This window comes from Nomascus leucogenys, chromosome 4 (genome assembly GCF_006542625.1).
Source record: "Nomascus leucogenys isolate Asia chromosome 4, Asia_NLE_v1, whole genome shotgun sequence".
Taxonomy (NCBI): domain Eukaryota; kingdom Metazoa; phylum Chordata; class Mammalia; order Primates; family Hylobatidae; genus Nomascus; species Nomascus leucogenys.
This window is the reverse complement of record NC_044384.1, coordinates 42,759,194-42,780,487: the sequence shown is the minus strand read 5'-3', so window position 1 is coordinate 42,780,487 and position 21,294 is coordinate 42,759,194. Positions and strand designations below refer to the sequence as shown.

General features: G+C 37.0%; 1 protein-coding gene across 3 annotated transcripts in view; it reads left to right on the top strand.

The window, feature by feature from the left end:
- The window catches only part of KIAA1328 (KIAA1328 ortholog), a 372,817-nt gene that overhangs the window by 215,958 nt on the left and 135,565 nt on the right, over positions 1–21,294 (top strand). The gene's annotated exons all lie outside the window — the stretch shown is intronic.

Genomic DNA, 21,294 nt, shown 5'->3' with positions numbered 1-21,294 from the left:
TCCAGAGCTCACAAATGTGAAAGAATAGCATGATATGACTTTGTAGTATAACACATGTGAGGAACTGAGATAAATGTTGGTTGTTTCAGATGTGCAATTTTGTAAATTTCACTGTGGCTCAGATCAGGTGGGTGCAAGTCTATGTGTTCACCTAGTGTTTTGCACAAAAAGAATTGTGTTTAAGCAAACATGAAATTTGCATCGTGTTCAGATTTTTCCCGACTATATGAATCATGTTGAAACAGGTCCACCTTTTCAGAGCAATGTTACACCTGAACTGACTGTATTCTAGATAATTTAGGTCAGTGCATCCCAAACTAAATTGTCTGTGGTGAAGGGCTATGTTTGGGTTTTTTTGTTTGTTTATAATCTTCATGGACTGAAACTTTTGTAAAAATTTTTGTTAATAATTTCAACAGCCATAAATTATATTTCAGTTAACAGTCTGGCTGTTATCATTGAGAAAAATGACTAACTCAGTCAGGGACTGAATGAATTTAATGTTTGATGTTAGTTTTTATGAGGGCTTTTCTATTTTTTATTTTATTCTTAGATGGCTTTTCATCTAAGAATAAACCTGAAAGCCTTGGGTTTTTGAACAGGTTCTCTCTTTCTTGGTAAGCCCTGAAATCCAAATGTTGTTTCCAACCCTGTGAGACTGCTTAAAGCTCCTCTTGGCTCCTCCACTAGCACTTCTTTTACATTTTAAATTAAATTTCATTTAAAATGTCTTGAACAGAAAAGCAACGACTAATGTTAAGGTCATCTTTTTTTGTTTACCTTCTAACTGAAATCTTTAAAAATTTTTAAAAATATTTTTTTCCTGTCATTCATTCTTGCAGGAAATATGCAAAAATTGCATTATTATCCACAATAGATTCTGCCTAAACATTTTGAGAATTTTGCTCTCCTAGACCCTGAAGAAATTTTATAGAGTACTTAAACAAATTTTAGAAAGGTTGTTGGTGCCTGATTTTTACATAAAAAGGTAGTTCCAGCCGGGCGCGGTGGCTCACACAGGTAATCCCAGCACTTTGGAAGGCCAAGATGGGTGGATCACCTGAGGTCAGTAGTTCAAGACCAGCATGGCCAACATGGTGAAACCCCATCTCTACTAAAAATACAAAAAATTAGCTGGGTGTGATGGCACATGCCTGTAGTCCCAGCTACTTGGGAGGCTGAGGCAGGAGAAACACTTGAACCGAGATCGCGCCACTGCACTCCAGCCTGGGTGACAGAATGAGTGGTTCCTTTTTGTGCCTTGGCTAGGTATCTACCATCTGCCTAGTCTCCTGGATCTCCGAAGATTGTTCAGTATAACTTGCAGATCAGAACACTTTAATTTTAATACAATTATTTCAGTTTAGGCTGTTGGTTTTGTGGTCTGTTGTAGGCCTTCCTTCTTGTCTTCTACTATCTCTCCATGTAAACTTCATGTTTTGATTCCTTTGGGTACTGAGATAATCTGTCCTTTATTATTTCATTTCCTTCCACTGACTATCACTTGGCTCATTGGCCATCTACTATATTAGATGGGCATAAGAAATTAAAAGTGAAACTTCTTCCATGGCACTGACACCATTTTTATACTGGCTGCTTCCTGAAATTTTGGCTGCATCTATTTGCCACTGCCCTGTTCACTATGCTCTGGACTCCCTAGAGTTCAGCCTACATATTTATTTTCATCATCCCTGTCTTAAACTAATATTTTCCACTCTGCCAGAAATGTCCTATACCTCACAGCCTCACATATACCTTTATTATTAATTCCAATTTGTCTTCCAAAATTTCACATAAATGTCAACTCTGCTGTGAAACTTTTTCAACTTCCTTGCCCTCACTAAAGGCAAAACTAATTCCTCTGCTGCTGCTGTTTACATACAGCACTCTTGATAGACTTTATCACGTAAAATGGTTTTCCCCTCTTGCCAAAATTTGAAGGCTGTGAGGGTTGGGACTCTGACTTACCAAGCCTGGCACCTAGCACAGTATCCAGCAGATACTTTCAGATCCCCATCCTGCCCGCTCATCTCAAGGTGGCAGCCTATACTTTTGGATAAAATTTTAAAGAGGGAGTATAATAACACCAAATGTGTTTATTCATAATATTTTGGTTAGACATACTACTCCCTTATAATGTTAGCCAAGTATACAAGTTTTGGCCTTTGGCTACAAAACTTTTGGCTATTCCTATGTACCTTCCATTTAATAACTTGAAAAAAATCATTCCTTCCAAAATGTCCAGCATCTTAATCTTTTCTTTTCCTATTTGGTACTAGAGCAGCACTCAAATCAGCAAACAGAAGGAAAATATTTATTTTTAAGTATTTTTGAATAGCTATAAGACTGTATTTGTTTGGTAGTGTCTTCTCACACATTGGATAACGACATTAACTGAAAAAGGATTTAGGGGAAAATGCAATTAACTTTACATTTCCTAAAGCCTTGCTTGTCCCAGATTTCCATAAATCTCTCTTCTGAATGTAATGCTGTATGTCTCCAAATGTGCTATCCTTCTTTGTGATGTGAGAGTCACTTATATTAAGGCTGATTTTTTTTTTTAACAACTCAATCAAAGTAGGAGTCCTGAGGCAGTTGCCTTTTATTCAAGTATTATGTCTTACAACCTGTCTATTTGCCTATCCTTACTCTAGGTTGATACAGCACATATTTTTTAGTAGTCCAGCACAATCTCTAGTTTTAAACCCTTTTCATGGAACATTGTAGAAGGCAATAGAATAATGTGTGCTTTATGTTTAAATTCTCATTTCAAAAGCTAAAATTGCCCTAGTAATTTGCTATTTTACTGATCTAAACTAAAAAGCCATAAAGATCCCTATTTTAATGGCCTCTGTTTAAGACAGTTGAAATTTTCCTTGTGTTCATAGAACTTTTTATCAGTCTGTAAACACTTGGACTGAGAAATTATAAACTGTGAGTGGCTGCTGGAATACACTAAATACATTTTAAGATACGTTACCTATTAAGTTCCTTAGGATACAAGTTAGTCCATTTAGCTGTTGCTGCTCCTGCTTCCTGCTTGTTGGTTCTTTCAAAAAATATTCATTAACTTAAGTGTCTTTTAATTGTAAAGAATGGTGTTACTGAAATATGAGGTTGAAAGTAACATTTTCTTTATCCCCAAGTTCCATACAGTATATTGGAGAGGGGCCAAAATCTATGCAAAAACCATTATTTATTGTGCATTGTGCACTTGCTGTCTCTTACTGGGGATAACACAATGAATAAAACATACATGGTCTGTGCCCTCAAAGAGTTCACAGTTTAAGATAACTGTAAATAAATACTTAAACATTACAAGGAAAGTTAGAGATGTGAAAACAGCTAACACTTAACTATCATAGAACAGGATGAAAATAGTTCAACAATAAAGGAATGAAGTGCTCTTGCGGTGCCTGGGAAGGCACAACTAGTCTGAACTGGGAACATAGGAAAACCACAATGGAGGGAAATGATGCCAACTCAGCTTTGAATCATGAGTAGAACTTTAAAGACCAGAAAAAGAAGTTAGGGCATTTGAGCACTAGGAAACTCATTTTATTTTTATTTCTAAATAAAATATCTTCTCTTGTTTTTTTTACAGTAAACCAAACTAGCTAATAAACAATACTCTAAATTTTTAAAAGTCAGGATTTGTCACAATGTTAATTAAAAGATTAAGATTTCTAAACCATCTCGAGACCCCCAAGGAAAGGCTAACCTTCCAAGGACGGCCATCTTAAATCTCTTCAGCTTGGTAGTTCTCTGTGCCTTCAGAAATGCTTCTCACTCAGTCTCTTTAATATCCCTGGTCTATAGCCACCTACACAAGGAAGAAATGAACATACAGGCTTAAGAAAGACTCTGATCTTTAGTAATAAGGCTGTGATTCACCTTGGGAAATCTTGGTATAATAATAGTTGGGTCTTCTGTCTCTCTTATTTGTCTACAAATAGAGTGTAGGTTATACTTTTTGGTATTTCTTAAATACTGTTTTTCAGAGAGTTTATTTTCACTTGTTTGCCTCAGAAATACAGTGTACGTACTTTTTCCTTAACCAATAGCATAAATGCAATATAAACTGTGATCTCCCCTGCAGGGACAGCTGGGTTTGTGCAGATAGTGTTAATTTTATGTTTTCTAGAAAATGTATAAGAATTTTTTGTTAAAATTATCTTTCATATGACACAAATTCATCTTTGAATGAATTTAAAAGAACCCCATTGAAACATCTGTCTATACCGAGTTCTGGTTTCTATTCCTGAGCCTGATTGTTACCGGAGGACATAAAAGAGGTCAGTGAATGGTCCCTGGGAGTGCTGCTTGGTAGCCTCAGGATACTCTCTACGAACAAAACCAAGAGGGTGGCACCAAAAAAAAAAAAAAAAAAAGAGAAAAATAAAAAAGGCCTATACGTCTTATAGATCATTTTTTTATGTTGCATCCTTAAATGAATCTTAGTATTAGTTGGCTTTATTCTCCTTTATGTTTTGTTTTTATTTTATACCTCTGAAGATTGTTCTCACCACTTCTTCCATGGGGTTCCCTTGTCTTTGCCTATGTCTCATTTTCTCTTTAAAATTATTTCACCTTTTCCTGATCTGCATTAAATAATTCAAACTAGCATTATGCTTTTCTTTCTCATATACATTTAGAAAACCATGTACAAGACTGCTTTTTTTCTTTTAGCAACTACATTTATATATGTGAAAATGATTTGAATCAGTACCATTGTTACATATTTCTGTGGTAAATGGTTGTCCCTTTTAAATCCCTTCAAAATATTTATCAAAAATAAATATCCTCACAATTATACATTTGTCTTCTTCAACTTTCAGTTGTGTCTCTTTCAGGTTGAATGACAAGATACATAAGTTGAGATGCTGATTTAAGTTATTCAGCATGTGAATCACATAAGGCAGTAACAGAGTTAGAGGAAATAGAACCAAGACACATTCAGTAATTTGCTCTAAGTCTGTTCGTTGATAGCTGAATGTTTACTGATTAGTATGATTTCTCATCTAGCCTTTTTCTTTTCTGTCCTTTCCTTGATGTACAGCAACTTAATCCTGGTGTTTTTCAGCTCTTAAACATAGCATAAACCATAGAGATAATCAAACCCAACCCTCTCTTTTACAAATGACTAAACATGCTTAAGAGAGGTAAACGGACTTACCTAAAACAGCAGAACTCCTAACTAATAGTGTTAGAATTATAATCAAGTCTTTTGACCCGGCATTGAGTATTCTGTCAATTGTTCCATGATGTCTTGTCATTTTTATAGCAACTTAAAAAATTTCAACTTTCACGAAATATAGTAATGGTTAAATAATATAAGGTTTAAAAGAAATAACAGATTACAGCAGAACTAAATGAAATTGAGAGCAAAAAAAAAAACATATAAAAAGGGTCAGTGAAACAGTTGACTCTGAAAGGATAAACAAAATTGACTGACCACTTGCTAGATTAATAAGGAAAAAAAAGAAGATTCAAATAAGCACACTCAGAAATGACAAAGGTGACGTTACAGCTCATACCACAGAAATACATATGATCCTCAGAGATTACTATGAACATCTCTATACATACAAACTAGAAAGCCTAGAGGAAATGGATAAATTCCTGGAAACCCACACCCTCCCAGGATTGAACCAATAAGAAGTTGAAATCCTAAACAGACCAAATAACGAGTTATGAAATCGAATCAGTAATAAAAAATCTATCAAAGAAAACCCTGTACTAGAGGGGTTCACAGCTACATTCTGCCAGATGTTCAAAGCAGAGCTGGTACCAATCTTACTGAAACTATTTTTAAAAATCAAGGAGGAGGAATTCCTCCCCAACTCATTCTACAAAACCATTATCTTCCTGATACCAAAATCTGGCAAAGACACAATAAATAAGACTACAGGCCAGGCTGGGCGCAGTGGCTCCCACTGTAATCCCAGCACTTTGGGAGGCCAAGGCAGGCGGATCACTGAAGTCAGGAGTTCAAGACCAGCCTGGCCAACACTGGTGAAACCCCGTCTCTACTAAAAATACAAAAATTAGCCAGGCATGGTGCTGGGCGCCTGCAATCCCAGCTATTTGGGAGGCTGAGGCAGGAGAATCACTTGAACCTAGGAGGTGGAGGTTGCAGTGAGCCAAGATCACGCCACTGCACTTTGGCCTAGGTGACACAGCAAGACTACGTCTCAAAAAAAAAAGAAAAACTACAGGCCAGTATCCCTGATTAACATAGGTAGAGAGATTTTCTTAATGAAATATGAGAAAACCAAACCCAGCAACACATCAAAAGGATAATTTATCACAATCAAGTGGATTTTATTCCTGAGATGCAAGAATGGTTCAACGTATACAAATGAATAAATGTGATTCACTCCATAAACAGAATTAAAAACCATATGATCACCTCAATAGATGCAGAAAAGGCTTTCAATAAAATCCAACATCTCTTCATGATAAAAACCCTCAACAAACTAGGTGTTAAAGAATATACCTCAAAATAAAAAGAGCAACTTATGACAAATACACAACAAACATCTTAACGAATGGAGAAAAGTTAAAAGCATTACCCCTAATAACTGGAACAAGACAAGTATGTTCACCTCACCATTCCTGTTCAACATAGTACTAGAAGTCTAGCCAGAGCAATCAGACAAGATAAAGAAATAAAAGACATCCAAACAGAAAAAGAGGAAGTCAAATTATCTCTGTTCGCTAACGACATAATCCTATATCTAAAAAAAATCCCTGAGGATTTCTCCAAAAGGCTTCTAGAATCAATAAACAAATTCACTAAGGTTTCAGAATACAGAATCGGCATTCAAAAAACCAATAGCATTTCTATACACCAATAACTTTCAAGCAGAGAACCAAATCAAGAACTCAATGCCATTTACAATAGCCACAAAAAAAAATGAAATACGTAAGAATAAAGCTAACCAAGGAAGTGAGATCTCTACACAAACTAAAAAACAATGCTGAAACATAACAGAGATGACAAAAACAGATGGAAAAGCATCCCATGCTCATTAATGGGAAGAATCAATATCATTAAAATGGTCATACTGCCCAAAGCAATTTATAGATTCAGTGCAAAGCCTATCAAGTTACCAACATCATTTTCATAGAATTAGAAAAAGCAATTCTAAAATTCACATGGAACCAAAAATGAGTGCGAATAGCCAAAGCAGTCCTAAGCAAAAAGAACAAAGCTGGAGGTATCACATTACCTGATATGAAACTATGCTACAAGGAAATAGTAATCAGAATAGCATGATACTAGTACAAAAATAGACACACAGACCAATGGAACAGAACCCGGAAATAAGGTTGCACATCTATAACCAACTCATCTTCATCAAAGTCAACAAAGCTACACAATGGAGAGAGGATACCCTGTTCAATAAATGGTGCTGGGAAAATTGGCCAGCCATATGCAGAGGAAAGAAACTGGACTTTTATCTTTTACCATATATAAAAATACACTCAAGATGGACTAAAGACTTACATGTGATACTTAAAACTATAAAAATTCTAGAATAAAATATAGGAAAAATACACCTTGATATTGGCCTAAGCGAAGAATTTATGACTAAGACCTCAAAAACAAGTGCAACAGAAACAAAAATATATGAATGGGACATAATTAAATGAAAGAACTTCTTCTGCACAGCAAAATAAACTATCAACAGGGTAAAAAGACAACCTAAAGAATAGTGTATTCGTTCGTTTTCACACTGCTATAAAGAAATACCCAAGACTGGGTAATTTATAAAGGAAAGAGGTTTAATTGACCCACAGTTCCACATGGCTTGGTAGGCCTCAGGAAACTTACAATCATGGTGGGAAGGAAAGCAAACATAGCCTTCTTCACGATCTTGTGAGAACTCACTCACTATCACAAGAACAGCATGGGAGTAACCACCCACCATGATCCAGTCACCTCCCACGAGGTTCCTCCCCCAACACGTGAGGATTACAATTCAGATTACAATTTAAGATGAGATTTGGTTGGGTACACAGAGCCAGAACATGTCAAATAGAATACAGTATTTGCAAAGTATGCATCTGTCAAAGGTCTGGTATCCAGAACCTATAAGGAACTTAATCAGATCAACAAGAAAAAAAAAAAAACAAAAAACATTAAAAAGTAGGCAAACGACATCAACAGACACTTCACAAAAGAAGATATGTAAGTGGCCAAGAAACATGAAAAAATGCTCAACATCACCAGTCATCAGAGAAATGTAAATCAAAACCACAATGAGATACCATCTCACATCAGTCAAAATGGCTATTATTAAAATGTAAAAAAATGTAAAACCCAGATATAGGTTGGAATGCAGAGGAAAGGGAACAGTTATAACTTGTTGGTGGGGATGTAAATTAATTCATCCCCTATGGAAAACAGTATGGAGATTTCTTAAAGAAGTAAAAATGGAACTAACTTTCTACCTAGCAGTCTCACTACTAGATATCTACCCAAAGGAAAAGAAATCATTTTATCAGGAAAGACACCTGCACTTATATGTTTATTGCAGCACTGTTCACAATAGCAAAGGTGTGGAATCAACCTAAGTGTCCATCAATGGTGGATTAGACAAAGAAAATTTGGTATAGATACACCATGAAATAGTATGCAGCCATAGAAAAGAATGAAATCACATCCTTTGCCGGAAAATGGATGCAGCTGGAGACCATTATCCTATGCAAATTAACACAGAAACAAAAAAAAAGTCAAATACCACACGTTCTCACTTTTAACTGGAAGCCAAACAGTGAGTACACATGGATATAAAGATGGAAACAGTAGACACTGGGGACTCCAAAATGGGAATGGAAGAGTGGGGAAAAGCATTGTAAAAGCTGCCTGTTGGGTAGTACATCCACTATTTGGGTGATGGATTCACTGGAAGCCAAAACCCAGCATTATGCGATACATCCACGTAACAAATTTGCACATGAACCCCCTGAATCTATTTTTTAAAATGATTATGAGATTTAGCCTTTTCTGAATCTGGTAGTTACTGTTAAAAATGTTGACAGGCCAATGGTACACATATCCTAGCATCTATTCTGACATTTGGTATGTGTTACTAGTGTTCTATTCTGTTATTTACACTTTATTGTGGGCCTTCTGTGTGCCTATATTCTTTTAAATTCCATAATTATTGACTTTAATGTCTCTTAGATTCAGTATTCCTAAATTGTGCTACAATCCCTATGGGAACTAGAATAAGTTATGAGAGCCTTGAAAATGTTTTTGACTGCTCCATTCTGTTATTTTCTCTTCCATTGATGGCCTACAGCTTCAGCTGCTGGGTGGTGAAGGAGCTTAAACCTCCTGGGTCCATTAGATCTAACTTGTTTACTGCATTGATATCTATATGTTAAATGACAAGAGAGTTCAAGTTATTGAATAATTTAAAATTCAGCTCTAATTGGTGTCATATGACCTGGAAAAGGCCATGGATGATGCCAGGAGCATGCTGTGAATTTCTTATAAATAATTCATGAATTAGATGATTCATTTGCTTGGATGTCTTGCTAAATGCAAAAGTTTGTAAGTTACAACTGATGATATAACACCTGTAAGTATTTAGTTCATATGCTTAGAAGGTAATCTACCTTGATGATCTTCTAGCAAAATCTGCCAGTAGAGGAGAGTTAATTGCATGGGGGAAAATGAACATTTATTTGGGATGAGACTTTGGCAAACCACACAGCACAGCTGTTGCACCACATATTTTCTGTCAGCTTGACAACTGGTCCATATATGCCCAGTGTTAAAAATGCATCATGTCATTCTGTGCCTTCTTTTACATTAACTCCAGATGCTCTGGGAGATACAACGACCTGGCCCACACAGTTTAGGTTTAGAAATATTTATTTAGGTCTTGAAATACTGACTTCTCAATCGAATAAAGAGCAGAGAGGGAAATTTTGAAGTTACAAAACTGAGATTTATTCATTCTTATAAGGCTGCAAGTGGGAATATGAGGATTGTTATAGGGTGCTTGTCAGGATAGGAAATTATTATTTATCATCAGAGAATGAATAGCAATAAGACCTTTTGGTACTAGTGAGTAATCCTGTGGTTAACAGCTCATAAATGCATTGGAAGTAATCACATCCTAAACATCTAAAGTTAATAACAACCTGTTGTAAGAAATTATTACTGCAGTTTAGTTCACCTCTTTCTTTATGAGACTGGCCAGGCCTATAAAAATGATTTACAGAAACTTATAGAACATCACTGTTTACTTGTTGATGGGATTTCACAAAGTAATACTGCAATTTTTTTTGACATGTGAGAACATGAGAAAATCCTGGCTTATCATAAGAATAGCATGTGATTTTTGGTGTGTGTTCGTGTATGTGCTTATGTACATGTGTATGTGTTCATACATGTATACAAGATCATATACATATTTATAAATAGGCATTGTTTTCTATGCAGTCTTTAAAATGTTGTATTTTTAAAATTATCTTAAAGATTTAGAAAATATTTTTCTAACTCAGAAATTTATTTATCTTCAATATTAGAAAATCCTTCATTGTATCCAAACCAATTCTCTCACAGGTTTTTTTTTAATCCTTATTCTTTTGTCGTTAGTGTCTTTTATCTAGTCATTAGCCTATGCCTACCCAAGTTATGGGATATTATGCTTCAATTCTGTCGTAAACCAAAGATACCTTCATTTTCTCCTCATCTTTGCTTTATGCTGTGGATTCCATAGCACACCATGTTAGAAGTGGCCCTTGATGGAAGTTACTTTTAGTAGCCAAAAATTGTCGTATCTTTAGTATAAGACAAATCCTTTTCTCTTTTTTTTGAAATGGAGTCTCCCTCTGTCACCCAGGCTGGAGTGCAGTAGTGTGATCTCGGCTCACTGCAACCTCTGCCTCCTAGGTTCAAGCAGTTCTCCTGCTTCAGCCTTCCAAGCAGCTGGGATTACAGGCGCATACCACCATGCCTGGCTAATTTTTGTATTTTCAGTTGAGATGGGGTTTCACTGTGTTGGCCAGGCTGGTCTCAAACTCCTTACCTCAAGTGATCCACCCACCTTGGCCTCCCATAGTACCGGGATTACAGGCGTGAGCCACCACGCCCAGCCTATATAAGACAAATCCTAATATGCTACCACTGTGAACTTAACCTTTTTATCTATTGTAATCTATAGATTTTTTTCTTATCTAAATACAGTTTGTTTTTGTAGCCTATGTATATCCCCCTACATGCTTTTCTGCTTAATGTCATTTGTTCATTCATCTAGCTCATTTTTATTACATAGAAAAAAATGTAAATATGTAGTACATTTCAAGTCATATTGTTCACTTTTATTATTGGGTTTTGAGCATATTCATAGAATTATTTAATGCCTATTCATAGGATTCTTCAATTGAAAGAATATTTAGTATAATCATCAAGTTCAGTTGGCAAACTGCAGCAGGTCATATATAGCCCACTGCATGATTTTGTACAACCCATGAGCTAAGAATGATTTTTACATTTTTAAATGGTTGGGGGGAAAAGGATATTTCATGAAATTGGAAAATTGCATGAAATTTTTTTTTTTTTTTTTTTTTTGAGACAGAGTCTCGCTCTGTCGCCCAGGCTGGAGTGCAGTGGCGCGATCTTGGCTCACTGCAAGCTCTGCCTCCCGAGTTCACGCCATTCTTCTGCCTCAGCCTCCTGAGTAGCTGGGACTATAGGCACATGCCACCACGCCTGGCTAATTTTTTTTTTTTTTTTCGTATTTTTAGTAGAGGCGGGGTTTCACTGTGTTAGCCAGGATGGTCTCGATCTCCTGACCTCGTGATCCACCCGCCTCGGCCTCCCAAAGTGCTGGGATTACAGGCATGAGCCACCACGCCTGGCCTGCATGAAATTTAAATTTCACTGCCCATAAATAAGGTTTTACTGTAACAGCTACAACCATTGTCCATGTGTTATCTCTCTTGCTTTTGCACTACAAAAGCAGAGCTGTGCAGCATGGCCTGCAAAGCCAAAAATATTTATTGTATGGCCCTTTACAAAAAAAAAGTTTGCTGACCTTGTCATAGTTGCAGTTGGCTGAGGCCAGCATCACAGGCAGTGAAGGAATTTACCAAGATAGTCATAGGTAAAGAGAGGCAGATTTATTAGAGAAAGTATGGATATATGTTGCAAGGGTGCAACAGACAGCACAACAGAGAAGGGCTGTCTGCAAAGAGGCAGGGACTGTAGGGAAGCTTTCTAGGGTTGTTCTGTAGGGGCTACATGTGGAATGAGGTTGTGCAGCTTGGGTTATGTGCAGAGCGATGTGGTTAACCCAGCAGCTTGTTTGTGATTAGCTGTCTCTCAGAGCAATTGTTTTCCCCCACCTGAGACCCCTTCCTCGTTGTTGCTTACTTATCAAGACTCCACATTCCTCTGCAAGATAGGTATAAAAATGAATAAATTCTAGCTACATGCAACATCATGGATAAGGTTCACAAATATAATGTTAGATGAAAGAAGCCAGACACAAAAGAATATATATCATATGATTCCATTTATACTTAAAAAATAAACAAGTAGGCTGGGCATGGTGGCTCATGCCTGCAATCCTAGCACTTTGGGAGGCCAAGGCAGGTGGATTGCCTGTGCTCAGGAGTTTGAGACCAGCCTGGGCAACACGGTGAAACCCTGTCTCTACTAAAATACAAAAATTTAGCCAGGTATGCAGCGTGCCCCTGTAGTCCCAACTACTTGGGAGGCTGAGGCAAGAGAATTGCTTGAACCCAGGAGGCAGAGGTTGCAGTGAGCCGAGATCATGCCACTGCACTCCAGCCTGGGTGACAGAGCAAGACTCCGTCTCTAAAAAAAAAATTTTAATAAAATAAATAAACAAGTAAAACTGAACTCAAGTATGGATGTTTAAGCACAAAAAGTTCAAAGCAAAGAAGTTACTCCCCTAAAAGTCAGAATAGTCATTCCCTTTGACTGGAGAGGTAGAGGGTACTAACTGTGTGGGGCCGGGAGGGTCTTTTGTGTGCAAGTTGTGTTTTTTTTTTTCTTGGATAGTGGTTACATGAGTATTGCCTTGTGATTATTTACTGAGCTGTTCATATTTGTTTTGTAAACATTTCTCTGTTTATTATATTTCACGTTAAAGAAGTTGGGTTTTTTTTTTTTTTTTTTAGAAGGAACAGTATAGAGTAACAGAAGTAACAGAGTGAGATATTCCCATATCTCACATGCAATGTTGATGTGACCTTGGGAAAGTTGTATTGCTTCATCGAACCTCATTTTCCCATCTGTAAAATGGTAATTATAATAACTGCATTACAGAATTAAGGTTGAATATGTGAAACATTTGGCATACTACATAGTAAGTTTTGAGTTAAGAATAACCTAAGTGCAACCTACAGAATGGGAGAAAATTTTTGCAATCTATCCATCTGACAAAGGGCCAATATCCAGAATCTACAAGGAACTTAAACAAATTTACACGAAGAAAACAACTCCATCAAAAAGTGGGCAAAGGACATGAACAGACACTTCTAAAAAGAAGACATTTATGTAGCCAACAAACATAAGAAAAAAAGCTCATCATTACTGGTCATTAGAGAAATGCAAATCAAAACCACAATGAGATACCATCTCATACCAGTTAGAATGGCGATCATTAAAAAGTGAGGAAACAGCCGGGCGTGGTGGCTCACGCTTGTAATCCCAGCACTTTGGGAGGCCAAGGCGGGCGGATCACGAGGTCAGGAGATCGAGACCATGGTGAAACCCCGTCTCTACTAAAAAAAAAAAAAAATACAAAAAATTAGCCGGGCGTGGTGGCGGGCGCCTGTAGTCCCAGCTACTCGGAGAGGCTGAGGCAGGAGAATGGCATAAACCCGGGAGGCGGAGCTTGCAGTGAGCCGAGATCGCGACACTGCACTCCAGCCTGGTCGACAGAGCGAGACTCCGTCTCAAAAAAAAAAAAAGTGAGGAAACAACAGATGCTGGAGAGGATGTGGAGAAATAGGAATGCTTTTACACTGCTGGTGGAAGTGTAAATTAGTTCAACCATTGTGGAAGACAGTGTGACAACTCCTCAAGGATCTAGAACCAGAAATACCATTTGACCCAGCAGTCCCATTACTGGGTGTGTACCTAAAGGATTATAAATCATTGCTATAAAGACACATGCATATGTATGTTTATTGTGGCACTATTCACAATAGCAAAGACCTGGAACCAACCCAAATGCCCATCAGTGATAGACTGGATAAAGAAAATGTGGCACATATACACCACGGAATACTATACAGCCATAAAAAAGGATGAGTTAATGTCCTTTGCAGGGACATGGATGAAGCTGGAAACTATCATTCTCAGCAAACTAACACAGGAACAGAAAACCAAACACTGCATGTTCTCACTCATAATTGGGAGTTGAACAATGAGAATACATGGACACAGGGAAGGGAACATCACACACTGGGGCCTGTTGGGGGATGGGGGGCTAGGGGAGGGATAGCATTAGGAGAAATACCTAATGTAGATGATGGGTTGATGGGTGCAGCAAAACACAATGGCACATGTATACCTTTGTAACAAACCTGCACATTCTGCACATGTATCCCAGAACTTTAAAGTATAATAATAATAATAATAATAATAATAAATAGCTTAAGTGATGACAGGCTGTTCTTGGAAAATGTAGGGCATTCAATGGTCAGTGAAGGTGACTGTTTAGAGAAATAATTTGTACAAAGTTCTTCCTTGACCTTCATTTTTTATTTTCCATCTCTTTAACACTTATTTTGAATTATTTAAAGGTCTTGTTTTCACCAAGCATGTCACAAAAGAAGACATTCACATGACCAAAAAGCATAAGAAAAGTTGTTCAACATCATGACGTATAAGAGAAATGCAAAATAAGACCACAACGAGATTTCACTGCACACACACCAAAATGGCTAAAAATAAAAACACTTACACTACCAAGTGTTCATGTGAATGCGGAGCAACTGGGACTCTTACACTTCACTTGTGGGATATGAAATCAAATAACCACTTCAGAAAACTTATTGGATTGGCAGTGCCTAATAAAGTTAAACATATGCCTACCCTGTGGCCAAGATAAATAAACGCATATATCTAAAAAAAAGACATCATTACTTTTAATGGCAAAAACGCAATTACTTTTGCACCAGCCTAATATAAGACTATTCATACATGCTTTATTCATAATAACCCCTAAATTAGATACAATTTTATATCCGTCAACAAGACAATGAATAAATTGTGATACATTCATACAATGAAATACTATGCAGCAGGCTGAGCACTGTGGCTCACGCCTGTAATCTCAGCACTTTGGGAGGCCGAGGCAGTTGGATCATGAGGTCAGGAGATCGAGACCATCCTGGCCAACATGGTGAAACCCTGTCTCTACTAAAATACAAAAATTAGCTGAGCATGGTGGCGTGCGCCTGTAGTCCCAGCTACTCAGGAGGCTGAAGCAGGAGAATTGCTTGAACCCAGGAGGCGGAGGTTGCAGTGAGCCAAGATCGCGCCACTGCACTCCAGCCTGGGTGACAGAGTGAGAGTCCATCTCAAAAAAAAAGAAAGAAAAATACTATGCAGTGATAAAAAGAATGCACTATTTATTGAAACACACAACATAGAAGCAGCTAAAAAATTATGTTGAGCTAGAGAAACCAGGCACAAAAGAGTGACATACTCTATGATTCCATTGATATGAGGTTTAGCGTAAGCAAAATGAATCTGGTCATAGAGGTCAGAATGATAGTTATCCCTGGGAGTCTGAGGAGGTGCTATCGACTAGAAAGGGCACAAGGGAACTTTCTGGGGTAATGGAAATGTTCTATAACTTGATCTAAGTGATGGTTACACAGATAGATACAAATATAAAAATTCATCAAGCTGTACACTGAAGATCTTTGCATTTTATTGTAAATTATGCCTCAATGTTTAAAAAAATTTTGGTTTCTAAGTTACTGTTATATCTTGGAAAACAATCACATTAAACCCATATGTCAGAGGCAGCCATTTGGGAGTTTGTGTTGGTTTAAGCCTTAGTTAAGAGAAGTTGTATTTGCAAGTATAGAAATCTTGGAGCAGCTCCAGAAAGAAAAATACATCTATTTCATTCAGGCCCATTGTTACTTACTTGTGTCCTAAAGGCAACATCTGTCTTCAACTCTACTAATAAAATAGCTTAATTTTTTATATTCAGATTCTTACAGGGGTTTTCAATTTCTATTGTCTTCCTCTTCCTTTAGTTACTGTGACCCATACCCCATCTTGAATTTTTCTGTTAAGCTTATATAGCAGACCATATGCTTGTTGAGAATGTCTGTGTACAAGCCCTAGTGCAGCGCATACAGAGGGATAAATATACCTCTTTCCTTCAAAATTATTGAGTCAGAATTCAATGAGAAGAATCATACTAATAATAATAATGGGAAACATTCTTTTGAATACTAACTTTATGTTAGATATGGTCCAAGCGCTTTATATGAATTACTTCATTTAATCGTTACAAGAACCCTAAAAGGCAGTGCAGGATGTTAGTGTAAGAGTGATATCTTTTGTATGAAAGAGAAAAATGAATAACTTCTCTGTTAAGCAATTCAGTTCTGGCCTGACTTGCAAACTCAACTTTAGCAAAATAAAGGTAAGTTACTGAACTCATTCACTTTAGAAGAAGTTTAGATATAACCTGTTGTAACTGAACATGGCCTTTGGGGATTTTTCCCCCACCTCATCTTCACACCACATACAATGTTCTCCTTGAAAGAAATATGAGTGGGTTTTTTTCTTTTTTGTAAATTGGACTTTTATAAATTGGTGCCCTTGATAACTGCACATCTTTCTCACCACCACATTCAGTTTTGAAATAGATGCATTTTTTTTTTTTTTTTTTTTTTTTGAGACAGTCTCACTTCAGAGTCGCCCAGGCTGGAGTGCAGTGGCGCAACCTTGGCTCACTGCAAGCTCCACCTCCCGGGTTCACGCCATTCTCTTGCCTCAGCCTCCGGAGTAGCTGGGACTACAGGCGCCCGCTGCCACACCCGGCTAATTTTTTATATTTTTAGTAGAGACGGGGTTTTACCGTGTTAACCAGGATGGTCTCAATCTCCTTACCTCGTGATCTGCCTGCCTCGGCCTCCCAAAGTGCTGGGATTACAGGCGTGAGCCACTGCGCCCGGCCAATAGATGCATTTTTTAATCCCTGTTTTACTGGTGAGGAACCTGAGGCTTAGGCAATTTGAGTAATGTGCTATCTTAGTTTTATAGTGCCGTGTAACAGATGACCACTAACCTGATAATTTAAAGCTACACAGATTTATTACCTCACCACAGTTTCTGTGGGTCATGAGTATGGGCACAACTTAGTTTGGTCCTCTGCCTAGGTTCTTAACAATGCTGCAATTAAAGTTCAGCTGGGCTGCATTCTTTTTTTTTTTTTTATACTTTAAGTTCTAGGGTACATGTGCATAACGTGCAGGTTTGTTGCATATGTATACATGGCTGCATTATTATCTGGAGCTCAAGGTCCTCTTCCAAATTCACATGGTCATTGGCAGAAGTTAGTTTCTTACATCTATATGATACATGTCCCATTTACTTACTAGCTGTTGGCCGGAGACTGCTTTCTGCTCCAGATGTTTTTGCCACTTGATTGGCCCTCCTACAACATAGCAATTTATTTCTTCATGGCCAGCAGACGAATCTCCAACCTTATGTGGGGTGGGGGATGAGGGAGCAGGATAAGACCTTCTTTTAAAGTGCTTACCTGATTAGATCAAGCACACCCAGGATAGTCTCCCTTTTTATTAACTCAAAGTCAACTGATTAGGAACCTTAGTTACATATGAAGTCTGTTTTGCCATAAAATGTAATATAATCACAGGATTTACATCCTGTCATATTCACAGGTCCTCCCTACACTCAAGGAAAGAAGATAATAAAGGTTGCGTACACTAGGGGGTGAGAATCATGGGGAGCATCTTAGAATTCTGCCTATTACACATGCACAATAACCCAGCAGGTAACTGACAGAGCATTGCTCTCTAGGCAAAGCATGCATTAAAACCATTAAGTTGTACTACCTCTCAAAAATAGGAAACATTACCTGAAAAAAATTTTTTTTAATTATTCCAAATACTTGATTTTGTGGATAATTTCACAGCTAGTACCATTAAAGTAAGTGTAGAATATGTCAGTATCTAAAAATGGACATATATAAATAATGTTATGAAACAAAAATTAGACTATAAAACATGGATTTGAATATATAATATAAAATATTTAAGTTTCTGGATCTTTTAAAAGCTTAGCTGTCATTTGAAATATATATACATATATATGTATATATATATGTATATATATATATGTATAGTAATTTCTGACCTTTTAGTAAAAGATAGTTTACCATACTAAGTAGCAGGTGATAAATGTTAAATGTTTGTACTGGCAGTAAGTACTATAGAAGTTCAGAGTAGGAGAGATGAATGTGGACTAGAGATTCCCTTTAGATATAAAATAAATTAATTTTTTTATGAAGTAGCTTATTAGAAATTTTGCCTAGCACTGGTTCACATTCTATTGCTTGTAATCTGGTGTACAGGATTGCATGTGTTCTTTGAAGAAGAGCAAGTCTTCTCCTCATTCTGATTTAAATATAAATCCTTTAGCATTACTACAGTCATTCAATTAAAATCTGAATCATTGTAATACCCTTCATTCTTTTATCATAGGATAAGAAACATGATGTTGCTGTGTATCTCTGTTAGTTGATACTTTTTACCCATCAGTCCATCATTTGCAACTATTGCGAAATAAATTGGTGGGATTTTTCTCCCCTTATATTAGGGATCTCATTTATTCTCATTCATTTGTTTTATGTCTGTGGAGTAGCTAGCTATTTCAATTGTTGTAAATTACTTTTTATTTAAAAATAGGCATGGTAGACTGAAAATACCCCCCCCCCCAATATGACCATGTCTTAATTCTCGAATATCACATTATGCGTCACAAGGGACTTTGTAATGCAAGAGACTTTGCAGATGTGATTAAGGCTCTTGAGAGGGGGAAATTAACTGTATTACCCAGGTAGGCCCAATCAAATCCAAGCGGTCCTTCTAAGAAGGAGCAGAAGTAGTCAGAGGAGAAGGCAATGTGTGATGATGATGGAAGCAGGAGTTGGAGTGACACACCGTGAAGATGGAGGAAGGGCTATAAAAGTGAGAAATACAAGTGGCCACTAGAAGCTAAAAAAGGCAAGGAAGCTGATTCTGTCTTCAGAGCCAAAGCAACTAGCCCTCCCAACATCTTGACTTTAGCCCAGTGAAACAGATTTCTAATTTCTGACTTCCAGAATTGTAAGATAATACATTTGTGTTATTTTTAGCCACAAAGTTTGTGCTAAGTTGTTATAGCCACAGTAGGAAACTAATACAGTAGTTGTAATATATTTGTTTACTGAAAAAGTCATATTTCTGTTGCAGCATTGAGCAAATAAGCTTCCCTTAGCATGTAAATAATTGTGCGTGAAAAGTGAGACTATTTCAGAGGATATGCATAGAAGATTAAGAATTTTTGCTTGTTTGGTTAATATAAGTGTTCAATACACGGAAGATTTTTTGGATTTGTTTGAATAGGAATAGAAAATGGCAAGAAAGTACAGTGTTAACATAAATGGGCTTTGAATGAAAGCCTGAGGGAAGAGGAAGTGTTAGTGGAAGCTGTCAGATATTTCACTTGTTTAGGTCTGCTTAGTTTCTTTCTCTTATCTTCTCTTTAGCTTTCACTAAAGACTGAATCTGTGTATCTAGAGTAAATAGGCCTTGGAAAACAAGGCCTCTCCACAAGTGGATTTGTTCCTTTCAGATTTGTGTTAAAGGTTATACTCTGGCTGCTCAAAAGAAATAACAGCTGCTAGGAATAACACATTTTCAAACAACCCATCTTGCTAGTTAAGTAGCTGGACTTGGAGGCCCTTTTTTGCCGTGCTCCAGATCTAAATTGAAGGGAAGTTTTTATGTTATAAAGGGCTACCCTTGGAAGAGTCTGATCGTTAGCTGGATTCATTTTCAGAAATGCACCTCTTTCAGTTTAGTTTGATTAAGTTTCTTTCTTACACATTAATATCTTTCATTATTTTGTTAATTACAAGTGTCTACCTTCATGGGCAAGTTGCTCATCTGTAACACATGCAACATTTACATTAAACTGTAATATTTCTGTTTGGACAACCTGGAATCTAGATGCGCCATGTTTCTGAAATACACTGTGAAGAAAAGCTGCTTAGTTGTACTAACTCAACGATGTTCAGAGATGAGCTTAGTATAACAACTCAACCTTCCCAGACCAAGCTCAACAGTAAGGCAGATGGAGGCGTTCCATGATATAGACCAATAGTTTTCAAAGTGTGGTCCCAGATCAGCAACATGAGCAAATTCTCTGACTCTGCTCCAGACAGAAAGATTTGGAAACTCTGGGGATGAAGCTATAGTTTCATGTTTAACAAGCACCCTTCAGTTTATTCTGCTACACATTAAAGTTTGAGAATCATTGATATAGATTAAGTTTTGTTCTCGCTGACAGAACAGACTTACAGCTAAAATGTTGGAAAATCTGACTCTATTGACGTGTCAGAGATAATTTGCAACTGCTTCCTTTCTGCCCGAGTTCTATCAGACTAATCACTTGAATAGATTGGAAAATCACTTATGTTTGTAGATGAAATTAAATATTTTTTGTATTTAAATAATGCTTTTGATTAGAATCCTATTTTGTGGAAAGTGGTTCGTTTTATCTGTGTTCTCTAAAGATATTTATAAAACCTCATCAAAGTTCTACCAGTAAATCACATTCTATTCAGTATAAGGTGAAATGTTTTACATCAAGTCTCGTGCTGTGTAATGGCCAAAGAGTATTTAAAGTGACTGAATGGATTCCTTGGCTCAGTATTCAAAAGCGAACATTTTAAGATGTTAATGTTTAAGGCTTTCACCTCTTCTCAAAATTAATTTTATGTAACTCTCTTTATTTGCAACTCCTGAAATCACCAAAGATCATGCTTAAGCAACATGTAGCAGCAACTTATTTTTCTTATCTTTATATAGATTTACTGAAGTGTAGGTTGTTTGAAAATGGATGTAGCTTTGGGGCACAAGTCTGATTGGCTGTCTGAATGCTATAATTTAATATTTAAGACAAAACAAAAGCTTTGGGTTGGTAAATATATATCACTAATTTCTGAAAAACCAAACGAAAGAAATTGTTTTGTTGTG